Raw genomic sequence first — 19,799 nt, forward strand, 5'->3', positions numbered from 1 at the left:
TGAGATTGAAGGTGTGGTTAGTTGTGGAGAGAGATAGGAGGAGTATAACATGATTGGTGTGATTATGTATGTATATGATTAATAATAAAATGAAAGTGGGGATATATATATATATATATATATAATATATATAATATATAAGGTGTGTGTGGGGTGTACGGCATTAAATCGGTGGGTAAAAGGATGACAGGTGGAAGTAGGGTGATGTGGACCGTTGGATTAAATGGTGGGTTTTCATGGAGAGAGGTCAAGGTAGTCTTATCCTCTCGCGACGAAGCGCAGCCGCAGAAAACGGGTTTAGTTTTAGTTTTAGTTTTGGTGTACTGTATACGGAAAGAGGATGTGTAGTTGTACTGTACTACTTTTTTTATTTCTATTTAGAGTCTTTATCTTTTTGTTAGTTATGGTATAGCCCCCTTTACTTTGGTTTCTTTTGCAAGATGACTTCACCTATGTAATAACATGGTAGCTATGGTCGTTAAATGATTTTTTTTTTTTTTTTTTTTACTTTTTTAAACTGATTTCGAACCAGTGAGGTTGGTGGTCCATAGGTTTGGGAGGGGAAGTCTTGTGTTTCAGTCTCACAGACGACAAGGATTAAAGAAATTTGTCGTTAGTAGGGTTGTAAACGAACCAAACGTTCAGCGAACAGTTTGTGGACTGTTCGCCTGTTCAGCGGGAAGTTTGTTTATGTTCCATTTGTTTAATAAATAAATGAACATGAACAAGAAATTTCGTTCGATTAATACAAACGAACATGAAAAGAGCCCTCGTTCGTTCAAATGTGTTCGTGAATGTTCCGGTACTAAGTTCGTGAACATTTGTTAATGTTCCCTTGTATATGTGGTTCATGAAAGTTTTTTTAGACATTTATTTATATTATGTGATTGTTTTATATTTTTTAATTTATTACCTCTAACATTATATAGGAAATCATATTCTAAAATTGCTTTTGAACTGTTCTAATTTCCTTTCTCGTTATTCACATTGATGAATACATTGATCTAATCTCTAAGTTCTGTCGAAGCGCCTGTTTTATTTGTGTTCGTGAACATATTAATTTTCTTAATGAACAAACATGAATATAAACTCTCGTTCGGTAAGTGATCGTGAACCGTTCATGAACACTTTATTTTCATAACAAACGAACAAGAACTTGTTCGTGTTTGTTCGATTTGTTCGCAGCCCTAGTCGTTAGACAAAATCAAAGTTGAAAATGTAATGCTTGAGAGGTGTGTTTGATAAGAGTTTCTTTTTTCTTTTTAAGCATGTTTGATATATGTGTTTTCTAGAATACAGCTATACAAGTAGTTGTTCATAAAAGAATCGGTTAAAAAACTATGAAATTCGTCATCTTCATTTTATACGATTATTGTTGTAAAGCTCATAAACTCACATTTTAATGTAATTTACTTACAATACATTTTAATATAATAGCTAGAGGAGTGACATTACTCCACAAGAGCAACTTATATGGCAATCTTATTTGATGAGATCATATATCTTCAATTATCTTATCTGTGTAACGATTCCAATCATCTTTTTCCAGCAAGAACATTTTCGTCAAAAGATTCATTAAAGTATTTTGATTCAACAGATAGTTGTTGGCAACGTGGCAAAAATCGCTAAGCGAATCCTAGACGACCAACTAGGGAGTTGGGTGTACTCGAAGTACTCGGGGAGTACTCGGAATGTACTCAGACATAGTAAATATAATGAAAATTAATTTTGGATGTTATATATATATCAAATATCATTTGTTTACTAATATTTATAACAAAACATGTGAATATCAATATAAATAAGAGAAATGCATTTTTAAATAATAAATTATTTTAAAAATTGTTAATAATTAAATAAACAAAATGATAGTTATTCTTAATATTATAGAAATACGAATTATGCTTTATTTTTTAAGTCAAAATCGACACAAGTTCACCACTAGATGTGATTCTGGCTAAGATTGACCTCCTTTGATCGATTCTTAATAACTAGGTGGAGTGAAAGAAACTCTCCTCGGCGACATACCATGTAACGAATACTCGGAGAGTACTCGGCATTGTAAACCTACTTTTACAACATTGGTTGTTGGAAAGTATTTATGAACTCTCGCAGGTTACTTTTAGCACTTTTAAATTAAAAAAAATGTAATTCTTTTAGAATATCTGATTTAGCAAACATATTCGTTATCTTATAAGCAAACACATACACCTAATGATGACTTATTTTAAGTTCAATACCTTAAAATTCTTTACAAACAATAATATTTTATTTAAAGTATATTAACTTTTAACTAATTAAATAAAAATCCAAAAATAAATTCAGAATAATAAAAGCTCAACCACTTTCAGGAGACAACAAATCTTCGGATATATGGTATCATAAATTTTAGTTTAATCATATTAAAAATCAATGAATTGAAACCAAGTATTAAGAAAGCAAATTTTGTAAATTATCATAGATTAAATGTGTATGGTAGAATTACGTTCTGTCATATAGACAAAATGGCAGCTGGATCCGATGGTTAATGTGGTCAGGGCCCACAACCGGTAGTGTCGCATTTGGGCTCGGAATCGTCCAATCATATAACAAGAGAGACTTGCATTATTTTATTCCTCATTCCATGGTACAAGTTTGTAGTTGTACATATTTTGTATGGTACAATCCAGAATACTCTAATTTTACCTAATGGTAAAAAACAAATCAAAAAATACAGATGTTTTCTATGACATTGTCATCTGTTGAAATAGAGAATCCGGATATATCCAAATCAACGTGTAATCTACCACGCAAGGATGGCTTGAGAATCAAAACCAATTCTTGAGTGTGAATGTTTTTGTACATACTTTTGTATGGTACAAACCAGAATACCTTAATTTACCTAACTGTAAAAACAAATCAATAAAATACGAATGTGTTCTACAATGTACGTTGTCGTCTGTTGAAACAGGGAATCCGGAAATTCTACCATGCAAGTACGGGTTGAGAACCAAAACCAATTCTATGTGTTGAATGTGAATGTTTTTTGTACATACTTTTGTATGGAATAATCCAAAAATACCCTAATTTTACCTAATTGTAAAAAATAAATCAATAAAATACGGAAGTTTTCTAAGACGTTATCTGTTGAAGCAGGGAATCCGGATATACCTAAATCAACGTGTAAAACTACCACGCAAGGATGGCTTGAGAACCAAAACCAATTCTATATGTTGAATGTGAATGTTTTTGAGTGTATTGAATGCTTATTCTTGGTGGTTGAAGTTCTATCTATGGTCTTTGTAAGGTTAACAATAATCTCTGATACAATTATTGTTCACGTTCTATTTTAGTTCATGGTGGGTTTCGTTAATAGTTATATTCTTCCAGGATCTTGTTTGGGAAACTTCTTTTGTTGGGACTCTAAGTTGCTAGTCTCTTGGAACTTGCTTCCTTTCGACAATCGACTAGAATGAGTTCGAATCCGTTTGTCATCCTAGGATATATAATACAATCTAGGTCCTTTTGTGGGTTTTGATCAAGTCTGATTCTCGGGGTTGTGTGCTTGTGGTTAGAAGTCGATTCGTATTGTTATGGTATTGTGGTTTTTATCCGCAGTGGGTGTCCGGGCCGGACATCCGTCATCATTATCAATTACAAATATATGCATATTCTACTGAATAAACTAATACATAAATTAAAAACATAGATGGTAATGTTCTAATGCATATAACTTAATATAAAAAATGTAAGAATATATAAAGCAATGAATGGCAAATGGGCAAGACGTTATTCGTATTTAAGTTGGACAAGAGGATCTTCTTATTTATCATGTTGTTATAAAGGTGTATATGAAATAAATCCTTTGTTTTTCTTTCGAAAAAGGGTCATACATGAATCATGATCATCTGTTATACCAGGTGAACATGTTTCACTATTTTGGGTAAGGGTCAGCTATGCACCAGAGCCACGACACCCATATTGACGAAACCCACCATGAACTAAAATAGAACGTGAACAATAACGAAACCCACCATGAACTAAAAGGAGTTTAAGAAAAGCACTTTTTCTTTCTTTTAAGTGAGTGCTAATCAAGGGAGGTCGCATGTCGTTTTATATTATACAAATTAGTTTAGATATAATTTGATGGTTCTCAAATAGTTTGTGCTTGTTTATTTTAAACTAGTTTTATCCCCCGTATTACGGGGGTTGTTTTACATTATTCGTTTTCAATATTTATATATGTCTATTTGGCTTTTAATTTTATTTATTGTAAGAAAGTTAATAATTAATATACTTGAGGTCTAATGATGAAATGATTTCACAAATAAATGATATGTTATAATCCGGTTTAAAAGCTATCTGGGTTTGGTGATTCCATTACCCATTTATTTTCTTTATTATAAAATTGTTTCTTAATTATAAATAATATTTTTTTTTAAATAAAATAGGATATTAATTTTTAGTATATCCCTATTTTATAGGATTTTCATATCAAATATTTGATGAGATTAATTTTTAATATAATGAGATGCTATAACCCGTTTAAGAGCTATATGGGTTTGGTGAGACTTTTACCCATGAATTCGAGTCAAATGCGTGGGAATCCTTCATTTACAAATAAAGCAATCTGATTGCATGAAAGAATGGTTGTTTTACATTTTTTGTTTTTTAATATTTACTTTTGGATTTTAATTTTCTTTATTATAGGAAAGTTAATATTATACTTAACGTTTGATGATGAAAGGGTTTGATAAAAAAATTGATATGTTATAACCATTTAAAAGTTATCTGGATTTGGTGACCCATAACCAGCTTATGTTTTTTACTATAAAATTGTTTTATTAATTATAAATAATATTTTTTTTCTTTTTAAATTGGATATTAAATTTTAGAATACCCCTATTTTATAGGATTTTCCTATCAAATAATTGGTAAGATTAATTTTTAATTTAATGAGATGTTATAACCCGTTTAAGAGCTATCAGGTTTTGATAAGACCCATACCCATGAATTTGGGTTAAATCATTGAGAGGCCTTCATTTAAAAATCAAGCAATCTGATGGCTTCCATAAAAGGGGGGAGCAGCCACATCGCGACACTTAAGATTTTAGGGTTTTCAATTATATCTATTATAGATAAAAACCAGATGCGTAGTCTTGTTTTATCTTTTTTTTTGAACATTCTAATATAAATTTTAACAAAAGAATTGTTGTTTATAAAAAATGTTGGTCTCATAAGTAGTTTTAACACATGCTTGGATCAACAATACAGATGATAAGTAATTGTTTATAAATAACTAACATCAATTGGTTAAAAATATTTATAAAAAGGTTATTAAATTTTATTCTTTTTAAATACCACTCACTATCACTTACCATAGCGCGTATGTAGTGATAGTGATAAATAAAGCTCATCCTACCTAAATAACACCTACGTGACATCCCTTTCCCAATCGGTGTAACTTGATATGGTTCAAGGGGCAAGATGTGAAGCGACCAAATCCTTAAAGAGCTTTAATTTTTTATTCACTAAATCTTATGGTATTACTTCTTTAGATGTAATTATATGGGTAATTTAATGTAACACCCCGGCTTTAAGCGGAATAGACCTGGGTGCAATGTACAGATCACTCATAAGCTCGTAACACTATTAATAGTGATAATATATTTATTTTATTCTATAATATCGCAAGTACACAAATAGTTTGATAATGAGACAAACAACACTACATCTAAATGAAACAAATATTATTAATTAAAATAATCCTAAGGTATAACTAGTTTTCTTGTTCTGGCATTTCATCGTATCAACCTGCAGCACGTTTAAAATAATATATTTTGTCAACAACACATGTTGGTGAGTTTTCATAAGTTTTTGCGTATATAAATATATATAAATTGCGCGATTCAATGATCGTCATGCGATAAATATTCAAACATAATGTAAATGAAATCAAATAGCATCGTCCTCCCGTTCATTTAGCCGAAGTCGTAGAAGTCGGGGAAATGAGAACCACCTTATGTAAACAACCGAAGTCGTAACGTTAGACGGCGCAGGTACGTCCCGTTGGACCCTCCCACTATGTGTATGCGTATGCGTTTGCGTTTGCGTAACTTCCACCATAAAGACAGTAAACATGTTGCACATAATTCACGTATAATCACAAACAATATGCAAGAATAATATGAACATGTACAATAATGTGAATTGGTTTGTAAACAAGCGCATAACTAACGAAATAAAACTTGTGACATGCTACACCCCAAAAATATAAAAGCATTAAAAAGGGGTTATGAAAAACTCACATGTTAAATAAGCAAGAATGAGTAAATAAGCGAAGATGTCTTTAAGAGAGTGAACCGATAGGGTTCGGTTCAATAAGTGACCCTGGATAAATAGATAACTACGATCAAAATAAGGTTGAGGAAAGATAAGAAATAGATGGCCGACATGTTCGGTTTATTATCTTAAACGAAAACTTTGTTAAAAATATATTTTTGTTCTATTTTTTATAAGTTAAATGAAATAGGTTAGTTATTTGATTTTTAATCAATTTATTTTAATTTTAGAAAAAAATAAAAATAAAAATACAGGTTATAATAATTATTAGTTAATTTTAATGATTTCGGTTCGTTTCCGAGCCGAATATTATTTAATAAAACAAGTTTAACGAGCGGTTCATGTTTTTGGTTGGACATGAACTCGGTTTTATTCGGGTTTATATCTAACATGCTTGAAATGATAAGATGGTGTGACATGTTGGAAATTCTTAGTCTTGTTTATTAGTTTTGCAAAAGTTAGTTTTTAACGTAAAACTTATTTTTAACCGAACATTAGCGTGCCGATGAGCGATAGTGAAAACACAACCACGGTTGTTAATTTAGAGTGACAACATGATGATAATCACATGATATGTTGTACATAAATAAGACAATAATTACCCGACAATGGAATATTAAAGAAGAAAGAAGAACTTGAAACTTGTATTTTTGCACCATTTGAAAAGCAAGAACACAATTAAAATGTAAAGTGTTGTGGAGAATGATTTGTAGATGTATGAGAGCCTTTATATAGGCTTCAAATCGTTAATAACAAGGTTGAAGTGATTAATTGCATAAGTTAGTCATAAGGCTAGTCTTAAGCAATGTTAATCACCAAATTAATGAGTTTTGACCAAATTTGGTGAAGGAGGAATTTAAATTATCAATAAAAAAATAGTCTAGGTTCATCCAAGACTTGCAAAAAAACGAGTCAAAGGGCGGGAATTTAGAAAGGATGAGAAGAAGGAGTTTGACCCGTCTTAAAGAACACCAATAATTATAAATAATTAAATAACACAATCAAATACTCAATAAATGCGAAGATTTTATTAATAATCCGAAAAGTATCAAAATTTTAATATGGATCAGGTTTTTAAAAATGGCGAATGTCACATTTAAGTCATATAATCGTTAAGATTTAGTGGATATGGGCAGAGCATGGACATTTTTAATAGATGGGACAAGATCATTGAAAGCGTGAAATGCAGTTCTTTTTGCCTAATACATCAACATATCTGTATTTAAAAGAAAGAGTGGAAATATATAACATATAAAAAAACACAATAAAACTCTATAACTTTTGAGGTTTGTAATCATCATTAGAACTTACGTTTATTTGACAAAATAATTAGGTTTGTAAATATGTTAAAGAAGTTGAATTAGGGTGGTGTGACGATAATGATGGTGAGGATGGGGCAATGGTTGTCAGGGTGGTAGCGCTGGTGTTGAGATTGGCTGGGACGATAGTAGGGTGGTGGCAATATCCTCAATAATAGTGTTCTTTTTAATTAAATTTCTTTACTATTTTAAAATTTTATTGGGCATAACTTTCCAAATTTCAAAGGTATAAAGGAAACTCAAGTACCAATTATTTGGTAAATTTCGGTTATAAGTGGATTGATTTAGTGGGTAATATAGACATTGTAAAAGCTAAAATGAACTTTTTATGTCATTGATTAGAAATTAAGTAATTAATAATTATAATTACTCCTTTGGGGAATGTGCCAACTACCGGCCTTTCTTTGATGTAAGCAAGCACATTTTTATTTATTTATTTATTTTTTTTAGTTACCATTAAGTAGATTTGATTAGGCAAATCGACACAATCTACAATAAAAAATTTAATATGAGGCCTCTTATTTAGGTGATATTCAGGTGCATTTCTTGAAAGCCAGGCATATTCTTCAGTGCCCTTGAACAGATTAAACTTGTCCTAAGAGTTTTTGTTGTTATATCATTTGTTTGAGTTTAGATATTCACTATTTGCTATATCTTTTGTTATGGTATCAAAGTCTAGACCCTGAATTGATAGTTAAACGGAAAACATTTATGAAAAAATAGTGTTTTATGGTTGATCAATTAGATCTTGCTCCTTTGAAAGCGTATGTCTAGATGGTTAGGGTTTTCTTTAGTTAATTTTATCAGTATATTTGCAGAGGTTGTTTAGGGTTTGGATTAGAATCTGGGGATGTGTGGCGTTATTGATCTCAATAACTGATATTAGTGGTTTATGAACTCAATCCCATCTGGTTACTATTTACCCCTCGTTGTGTCTATGTAAGCGCGGTTTGAAGATTCTTATCTTCTTGCTCTCACTTTTTAGTTGTGACCTCCGCAATTTGTCTTATTTGTGGGGTTTAGGTATCTTATAAAAAATCAACATTAGAAAGATACTGTTCTTGATGAGTTGTGTAAAAAGAGTCCAAATGCCTAAGCGAAGGATTTGCAAAGCAAAGTGTAACTTTGTTTCCTCATATGTCCCACTATAAGTAACTCTGTTTATGTGGCTTGTAGCTGTCAAAACTCAAATGTAAGTCTTCTTTCATATCTCTCTATTTCCTTCTTCACGATTAGGATAGACCCATATAGGGTATGCATTTGGTTTTCTGTAGCAATATACTACTAGTGAATATTACATGCCATCCATTGTAATATTTGTTATACACAAATTAAGCAATTCTAGGCTCCGGGCTATTGTCTTTTGTGTTTGAGTGCTTTTTAAGTGGTCTAGGCCGGGTAATACCAATTTCTTTTTTCATCCATTTATACTATGTTAAAATATATAAACATATAATCATAATTTCATTTTTCTATAATTTTCGTAAATATGATACACGAGTCACTAACTTAGTAATAATAAAAAAAACAGAGTCAGCAGAATTAGCAAATTCCATGTTTTATTCAGTTAAATATGAAATTTTCATCACCTTAATTTTAAACAATATATTAGTTAAAATCAAATGTATACTGTTACTGCCTCAATAGGCTTTATATTTGCTTCGAATTACTGTCTTAATTTCTACACTTCAAATTACAAACAAAATGATGTTCATGGAGGACTAAAATGTGTTATTTTTAGAGCAAACTTTAAAAGGAAACAATTATAGTGAGGAATGCTATATCTGGAGTGTCACATCTCAAAATTCTGTTTGATGACTTTAAGTGCTTCTTTATAAACTAATTGGTTTTTACAACTTTGATTATCTGTATCATATCCACATCCTATTTTGACGTGTTAAAATAATCATAGACTTTTACAACTTTTACAAAGTTGGTGTCGCACCCATGGCAAATGGGGGTTAATGGTTTACGAGAAAGCAAACTCGAAAGCTACTTTCTACTTCTTTCTGATTTCTTTAAAAGAAAAATTAAAGAAAAATAAGTAAACGTTTGTTTTATCAAAACTTTATTGATGTGATTTTTTAATTCGTATGTGTTTATTGGAAAATGTATATCTTGACAATTCTTGACACTACTTGCTAACATTATATGATTTAACACAAAACCAAACGAGTTAGCGTTTGGGATAGATGGGTCGACATGATTATACACGTGTCTAGAAAAGTTCAACCTGTTATGACAAGTATAACACGTTTAACTATTCGTGTTGAATTGTTAACACGACGACGTACAAGTTAACACCATTTATTGAAATAATGAAGTTTTATAATTGTTATTTAAGAACTTTATAGATTTTTTTTTCTTTTAAGGATATTGCAATATTGCCCTTTAGGGATTTATATATTGTTATTTTTGGTAACATTCATTTAGTCATGTTAATGATTTCTCATTATTTGCTAATCTTGTAAAGTGAGTCATGCAAGTAATTGTTTTAAACACGTTTTGTCTTCATGTTATTCAGCCACTATCGAATGGATCATTTCGTGTTATAGGACTAGTTATATTCGATTGTGCTATGATGTCATTTAACCCATTTATCATTGTTTTTTGTGTTAGTGTTTAAGAACATGACATATTTAGCCAAATATGCCATGTTCAATTCAACAATAACACTAAATGTGTCGCGTCAATCATAACCACTTAACACGGCGATAAGTTTTGTTAGGTCTAATGCACATAATTTCTTTGTTAGTTTTATAAACCAAGTTGTTTGAAAAATATTATAAAAATTATAACTCATTAACTAATAAATTTACTTTGTGTGTATTTAATAATTTAAGAGAGGTCGTGAGTTCAAGTTTCGCTCATAACAAAATGTCATGAATGAGCCAGAAGTTTTACCATAGTGGGCCCTCGGGTAGAGGGTTTCCCATAGAATAGATTGCGGGCCAGATCGCCAGCACAGTCTACTATCACAAGCATGGATAGCCTTTTGCCAATGAGTATAACTGGGTGGCAGAGCTTTGTTGGTCGTTCAAAAGGCATTTAACGGTCTAAACTCTTTTATTAAACAATTTAAGCTTGTCTTATCTCCGTTTATATCAAATCTGACAAAGAATAAAAATATGTCCAGACGAGAAAATTATTTTCAACTTTTTTACGTTCATTATTGTTTTGCTTTACAAAGCAAACAAGGTAAGTAAAGGTATACACTTATTCAAAATTTAAGTGCATACGGAGTTGTCTCACCTTCTCTGGATTTTCCCTCAAAATCGATGGGGGTACTTTCACCTTTTCCCAGATCAAAACCCCTCAAAAATTCTCCGGAAACCCCCAATTTTTTTCTTATGGATCCTTGAAAAACTGGCTTGTATTCCCAATTCTTCGTTGAATATGGATCCAAGCACCCTTTCGTGACTCCCACTCTGGATGCTCTATTGCATACATAATCTAAAGATTCTAACGAAATATGATATAAATAATGTGGTTTCAATAGCTAAATTACTTAAAAAGTTAAAAAAAAAATACAACTCATTATTCCAAAAGTTTTTTTTTTGTTTTTTTTTCTTTTTAGTTTAATATATTCATTTATTTGCGAGTACACAGATATAGTGATGAGCTTTATAACGAGTCCTTTCCAATGTGATGTAGTGGTAGGAAATATAAATTTCATTATGGAAACATTTACAACACTTTGAAGGGACATGAGTGGTTCATAAGGAATACTGGGATCTTTGTGATCTCCAGTTCAATCCTAAGGGCGTGATCTCCGGTTCAATCATAAGGGTAGGGGTGTTTACGGTCTGGTTTTCACGGTTTTTAGGTCAAACCGTTACTAACGGTTTTTTATTTTCATAAACCAAAACCAAACCATTGAACTCATAAACCGAACCAAACCGAACCATTATTAACGGTTTGATCTGGTTTGGTTTTGCCGTTTAGGCTCGTTGAACTTTTATACACCTTTATAGAAACATATACGAGTAAAGTTGTTCGTTGTTTAGAGAATTTAATAAGTTGTCAAATACACCCATACAAAATTGGGAAAAAAAGAATAGAAAAAAGAAAAGGAAAAAAGTGACAACGTTGTTTAGAAACGAAGTAAAACACAAACTGTGCATATTATTTTTTATTTTATAAACAAGCTCTGCAATTAGTTTTTAGTGTTTTAAATTGGGACGAGGGCTGACTTTGAGAATGTGAAAAAGGGTTTGCCACTTTTGATTTACTTTAATCTAATAGAGTTAAATCATTAAATTATATACATATAAGAATTATTCAAAATTTTATTGTAATAAATTCTCACTGTCCGTTTCGGTTTTATACGGTTGGTTTTCGGTTTAAATCGTAAACCAAACCGTTCGCTACGGTTTGAAATTATTGAAACCAACCGACCAAAATTTAAGTAAAAAAACTGACCGTGAAACCAAACCAATGAACGATTTGGGCGGTTTCACGGTTTGAAACCGAACCATGAACACCCCTACCTAAGGGCGTTCGGGTTTTAACACCAGTGGGCCTTCAGGCAGTTGGATTTTCCCCGGAACTGGAGACAACTTGAAGGTGCTTGAGGGTCCGTACGGCTGGGTTGTGCTAGCTGGTGGTGGCCTTTAGTCATTGTGTCACCCCGTACGGAATACCTATACATTCTAGGTTAGTTGGGCGTTAAAAAGAAATAATGAGTCATGTTTTTTGTATTTTTTTATATCAAATCAAAACATTCTTGTTTTTCTTTTTCAACAGTTGTGATTGAACCATACAGTATACACGTAGTGATCTAAGAAGTCTTGAGATGATGCTGGAATAGTCTTATTATGACAAAACATGACATGATACCTCTACTTGTATAATACCGTACGCTCGATATAATTGATGTTCAACCCGATTATGTGAAGGGCGTGTGCTCGGTTAAATTCGATTGGCTCACATGCTGACCCGTTTAACCCTGCACCGGAGCTCCGGCAATGACACACTCCTCAATCAACAACGGACATGATGTTTTATACCAAATATCACAACAGAGTTGGGGTTTTATATCAGAACCCTAATCAACAAAATCAGAAGCAAACGAAGTCGATCATTACAATAATCGATGGAAAACTAAGAGCACAACTAGGTATCCGAAATCGAATCCCGAAACAATAGTCGGTGATACTTCTGCGCTACCTGGATGCCTTCGAGAAACAGTAAGTGGAAAGGAAGGCGATTATGGTAGACGATAGTGGTGGAGGAATGAAGGCGAAGTGGCGGTGTTTGATTTCAATCGACTCTACTTGAATATCAGATGGCAATAAAGAAACTAACCTGTCTTTAACACCAAAATACAACATAATTCAACACAATGTACAAATAGAATAGCTTGAAACCACTTGTAAAGCATATGATACAAGTAGCAAAGCCTACAAAATATATATATATATATATAATTAGCAAAGTTTGTAGGCTTTGCTACTTGTACCATATGATATATATATATATAATTATCTTATTTTTGGTATTTGAAAATTGACAGATAAGTTTACAAAAATTGTAGAATTAATTAGAACTTAAGAAAGTTTTGAATTTTATGTCCTTTTTTTTTTTCGAAATGTAAACCTCTATAAACAAAAGCCAAAGCCACGAGCACTCTCTACAACCTGAAGGACAGCCACCAACAACAAAAACAAAACGAATTACATCAACAAAAATATACACCAGCCGGACCAAATCAAAGACTTACAAATTGACGTACTTTTAAACCAAAGAAAGCTCAAGACTTTATGCCAGAAATCATGTCTTCAATTTTTACCTCCTTACCTTTGAAAAGCTTCCCGTTGCGGGCCTTCCAAATCCTCCAATACACAATAATGATGATACCATGGATAACACCCTTCTCTCGAGCCCCTAGCCCCAAATTTAAATGCAAGTCAAGTAAGTCTCCGACCGAGAAGGTGAAAAGGAAAGGATCTTTGCACCACAAAATCAACGCATCCAACACCGAACAACCAATGTAAACGTGTTTGGGTGATTCGGAGTCGGAATTGCAACGAATTACACACATATTATCTGGGACTCGAATATTTCTTTTAAGTAACGCCACTTTAGTTGGAGTTTTATCCATGTACGCTCTCCACTCGTGGATGTTGCATTTGGCCAGAACCCAATTAAAGTGACGTTTATTAAAAGAAATGAATAAAATTATATTTTCTTTAATAAAATTGAATTTTATATGATTTCAATTACTTTATTGGTAACAATAAAATGTTCGAATTTATTAGAAAGCTTTATCAATGGGGGATAAGCACCCCTAGAGGTGTAAATAGCCTAGCTGAGTACGTACAAAGCTATTATAAGTTCGTGTTTGACTCATTCAATTTAAAAAAGCTTGACTTAGGCTCGCATCAAACTAAATGTCTAAGACACAATTGGTCCGTTAACAATTTTTGAGCTTCCAGCGTTTAGTTTTTAAACAACTAGTTATTTATTAACAAATAGATATTGATACTTATATATATTTTAAATTAGGAATATTGGTTTTAAATAATATTGGTAATATCAGTACCAATTTTACACTTGCCTGCTGACAGTCTCAACTATTGATGCATTTGTTTTTAACAGGCCGCGAATAACGGATGACTAACTCTGTTAGTCTAATGCTTACGTGGCACGCCTGGTTATCAAAAAAATCTACGTGCCAACATTGTGTGGCATCTGGTGCTGAGTAGGCTGCCTTGTTGGACCCATCACTAAACACGAACTTATCATCATCTTCATCAGATCGTTATCAACCAATAACAATCATCAACTCAACCCCCAAATCATACATCTCCACACTAATTTAGGGTCTAGATCGTGCCTACTTCAAGATCGACATTCATTTCCCCTCTTTTAACCCTAATTCGTAACAGGTTTTTGTCAAACTAATTTTGGATCTAATTGTTGCTTTCTTCATGATCTTCGGTGACGTTTTTAGTCTAATTCCGGAGATTCAGTTGAAGGGGTAGGAGAGGGTGGTTTTTCCGGCGATGGTTGCAGACGAGGCGGTGGCAGCGGAGTGCCAACATGGCAGCGGCACATAAATCAAACAGATGTTGCAGGTACAGAAGCCGAGCAAAAATTGCAGGTGATGGCCGGAGAACATGGTGGTAACCGACAATTTTTGTTTGGATCTCCATCGCCGGTGGCCGACGAATAAGATAATGGTGGGGGTTGTGGGTTCCGGTGGTGGTTGTAAGGAATGGACATGGTGGTGGTCATGGGTTCCAGTGGTGGTTGCAAGGGATGGACATGGTGGTGGTCTTGTGTTCCGGCGATGGTTGCAGGGGTGGTGGGTTGCAAATAGTGGATCTGATGAAGATAATACGTTTGTGTTTATTGATTGTCCAACAAGGCAGCCCACTCAGCATCAAATGCCACGTAATATTGCCACATAGATCTTTTTTGACAACTAAGCATGCCAAGTAAGTATTAGACTAACGGAGTTAGTCATCCGTTAGTCGCGGCATGTTAAAAACAAATACACCAATAATTGGGACTGTCAGCAGGCAAATGTAAAGTTGGAACTAATATTTACCAATATGACATAGTTAGGATTATTTAAAACCAACATTCCTTTAAATTATGTAGATATTTATATATTTTAAAACTATAGTTTTATAGATATATTGTGGGTTATTATTTAGTAAACGTTATCATTGTTTACATAATAATATTTATCATGCAATTATATATTTATATAAAATAAAATTTATTAAATTTGAATAACTAACAAACTCGTTTAGAGTCACATGCATGATTAAATTTGATGGGTGTTTTCTATGTTAAATTTACGCATATAATTTTGATTGACCAGTAGTAGTTTTCTAGTAACTTTATGGTTCTCTAATGAAAGCGGTTCTGTTGTGGAAGTCAAGATGAGGTGGGAGGTGTTGGACGTGAAGGTGACGAGCTTGATGTGGGCCCTAAGTCTGGATTGGAAATCCGAAACTCCAAACCACAAGCGGACGCAAAGGATGGAGCCTTCATCCTCACACGCACGTCGCGTGCGTACGCGCGCACACACATATGCATTATGTATGCATTGTATTCATAATAAGCGAGAATCATATAATGCACTTGTACTTAATGCATTACATATAATCAATGCGATGGGTAAAAGAAAGGGTGTATGTGTATGTGTGTAGTCGTCCTATCCATCACAACTGAAGCACCAAAGTTGCACGTATTATACGGTTATGAGAATATGTATATATATGAGCGTTTGTGTATAAAATTGACCCCGCCCTCAATAATTTGGTTTAAATAGGTGGGTTGTGGTGGTAGAAAACCAAAACTAACTAAAAGTCTCATGCTTCTTCGTTTTATTTCTTGCCCTTTTAATTTCCCTTTTTCCAAAAAGCTTATTTCTACAAGCTTTTCTTTCAAATGACATAATTTATTTGACTTTGATAATGAAAATTTGCTTTTATTGATATTGAAAAAGCTTCTCTCTACTTTTGTTCTTTACTAGCACCAATAGCAATGCGAAATTTGGCCCATCTACCTTTTTTATCCTTCTTTTTCTTTTTAAAATATAGCAATATTCATAATAAATATATATATATATATAGGGGATGGATCATGCGAGAAGTCAAGTTACAGCGAGAAGCGTGAGAAATCAATCTGGACCATTGATTATGTGTAATCAATGGATTATAAAAGTTATGGCAAACTTGTAATTTTTAAGATATTAATCTACCATTATTTTAATGAAGAATGGTAGTTTAGTATTTGCATTTATTTATTGTCATTACTAAATAATTGAAAGTTACATATGAATTTTTTTATTGTTATTTTTTAATTGATGTTATTAATCAAACCAGTGTTAAACAAATATATTTGTTTTATCAAATACCATAATATCTTCAATCATATTTCTTCAAATGCGTTAACTATTATATAATGCCTATACAAATTTAATTATGTATTGCATACACATGCATATTCATGTATAATGTACATGGAATCACGAATGCGTATGTGAAAATTTTAAAATTGTAGGTTATTAACATGATTTATTATATGTAAAAAAATAAAAAAAAAATATTTTGTCCCATGTAGGGTTTATATATGTACTATTGAGGTGGTATCACGAATGTGTATGTAAAAATTTTACAAGTACAAGTTATTATCATTATCTGTTATTTATTATATATAGTTTAATGCAATAAAAAAAGTTTATTTTGTATTGTGTAGGTTCATTTATGTATTGTTTAGGTTTGTATATGTACCGTGTATATGGTATTTTGAATGGTGTATGTGTATTTTTTATTGTGTGGAGGTTCATTTATGTACTGTGTAGGTTCGTATATGTATTATGTATCTAGTATTTCGAATTGTGTATGTGTAATTTTTATCGTGCGTAGATTCATTTATGTACTATGTAGGTTCATTATTGTGTAGGCTCGTATATGTACGCTGTAAGTGGTTTTTCGAATGGTGTATGTGTAATTTTATCGTGTGTATGTTCATTTATGTACCGTGTAGTTTCATATGGGTACTATGTAAGTGGTATATCGAATTTTGTATGTGTAATTTAGTTCATGTGTATGCTCATTTATGTAGTGTGTAAATATATCGGTACTATTGAATTTAAGAACCATTATCTGGATAAAGGTATGAATATCAAATTACGAGAATAAAAAAATATTGATAAACAACAATATTAAATATGATAAAATAAAAAAAACAAGAATTACTTGTAACTTCTCCATAGATTATGACCTACCAAATATGAAAAAATGTTCATTTTACTATAACACCCTTGTCATTAAATAAATAATAAAACAAAAGAAAAAATGTGATTGGTTGGATTCATTTCTCGGACTTCTCACAATAAAAACACTTCTGAAATGAACCAAATCTTATATTTATATATAGGGTAAGGTTAAAATGAAAACCCACTTGAGTTGTGAAAACCCGTGAAAACCCTATGTAACATCGTTTGTTTGTTTTTTTTGTTACATGTAATATGTGTTGTAACATTTAATACAAAACATCGAAACATCAAAAAAAAATGTTTTGCTATTTTTTAACATTTTTTACTAATTTTTATATATGTTTTCAGGAGAGAGAAAAAAATTATATTTATATTTACATTTTTTATTTATTTTAATTGTGAACCACAAGATTCAAACATTAATTAAAAACACGTGGTTGAGAATGAGTTTCTAGAGTTTTCACAACTCAAGTGAGTTTTCATTTTATACTTAGCATATATATATATCATGTCTTTATAAACTTTTTGTTTCTAAAGAGAGTCAAGTCATATTCAACTTATATAAGTTAATTTATTACGTTTATAATTTGATACCATGTCTCTTTATATGTGCTATATGTAATTTATGTATTCGCAAGTATAAGTATTAGTAGCATAATAAAAACGTGTTCCTCGTTATTAATATGTTTGCTCGCAGCAATTAAGGCATCTTGGTGGAATCGATGACTGCATCTTTGATGCACTGCTAGTACTAGTATATTTGAGAATTTTTAATTAGATAGTTGTAATTTGTTAATAGCCCTAGATAGGGCTGAGCACGGTTCGGTTCGGCTCATTTATTAGGTGAAACCCAAACCGAAGCTTAAGTAATCGGTTATTTGAATATGCAAACCGTTCGGTTTTTGGTTTTCTGGTTTTTCGGTTTTCGGTTAATTTCGGTTTCGGTTCGGTTATTTTTGGTTTTTTTTCAATTATGTGCTGACATTGCAAAAAAAATGAAAATGCATATTTTAAGCCTGTATAAGAACATGTTAGAGTACCACAGTCCACATATATATTGAATTTAAAAGACAAAAATAGGCATGTGTTTCGTTGAATTATGCGAATACAAGTTGTTAAATAGAGTTTAAAAATTAAAAAACATTAAAAGTTTAGTCCCGATCTTCATTCATCATATTATTTATTTATCTCAAAAGTTTAGTCTATTCCTCATCATTTTGATAATCTTTATCATCATCAATCGGTTCGGTTCGGTTTTTTTCGGTTTTTTTTAAAATGGATAACCGAATCGAAACCGAAATTTCGGTTTTCAAAAAAACAAAAAATTAACCGTCGGTTAATGCTTCGGTTCGGTTTTTTCGGTGCGGTTTTTTTGGTTAATTCGGTTTCGATTCGGTTAATTCGGTTTTCTGCTCACCCCTAGCCCTTGAATATGAAACAAATGAGTATCCAGAACCTATACCGGAGTCTTGACTACAATATTAAAATTTCCTAGAGTATCGATTGGTCATTGACTCATTATGAATCACCTTTTAACATTTATTTGAAGGATTACATAAGAGTTGTATACAAGCATAATATTCAATATTTATAGATAAAAAGTGACAACTAATATAGAAATCAGATAAAACTAAATTTCACAATAATAATTTCATATTTTTGTAGTTAATATATAATATTTTAATAATGGCATTTTTTTTTCTTTCAATTATTGTATGTTGACTGGGTCCAGACGGACGTGTACTACTCACTGGTGTAGATGGGGCCTTTTGTGGACCACAAGAATGCAATGGCATGGCCCATGAGCCATGACCCAAGTTTGTAAGACTCGTTAACTTTCGGTAACTCGATTGTGATGTATTGGGCCCTTAAATGGTCCATGAATACATGGACCACTTTGATCATCCATGGACCAGAACATGACATTTTGTATTTTCGTAAATAGCAAAAAGGTAGACAGCATCTGTAGTAATAATAATAATTGGGTAAAAGAAATATTTCGAACAAATTAATTTGAAAAACTTTTTTTTTCTAAGAGCTATTTAAATTCTATACTTATATCAAGTTAGATTTGAAGTTTTGAACATATGAGCCCGTAGACGAAGAAACACTTTAGGGCGAGCAAGTATTGGCCCAATTCATTCCAAAACATCATGGTTACCCATCTAATCCCGATTAACCCTATAAATGTTACGCTCCATAGCATGTTTGCGTGATCCTAATTCTATCCTAAATACATAATGCACCAATATCCATGAATTTTCATAAGTTATGAACGTGCAACGAGTTATAGGAGTGAGTGACTTACTTTGCTCATAATGCATTTCGATATCCGGCTTGACTCACCCGTTTTGCTTGACATAGTTCTCTCTTCATTTATTTTGCTTTCTAAAAGAACATCGGTATCACTTCATTCCTTG

The sequence above is a fragment of the Bidens hawaiensis genome, unplaced genomic scaffold, assembly GCF_021521415.1.
Source record: "Bidens hawaiensis isolate Kalapana, Puna unplaced genomic scaffold, B.hawaiensis_p1.1 tig00019201_1, whole genome shotgun sequence".
Classification (NCBI taxonomy): domain Eukaryota; kingdom Viridiplantae; phylum Streptophyta; class Magnoliopsida; order Asterales; family Asteraceae; genus Bidens; species Bidens hawaiensis.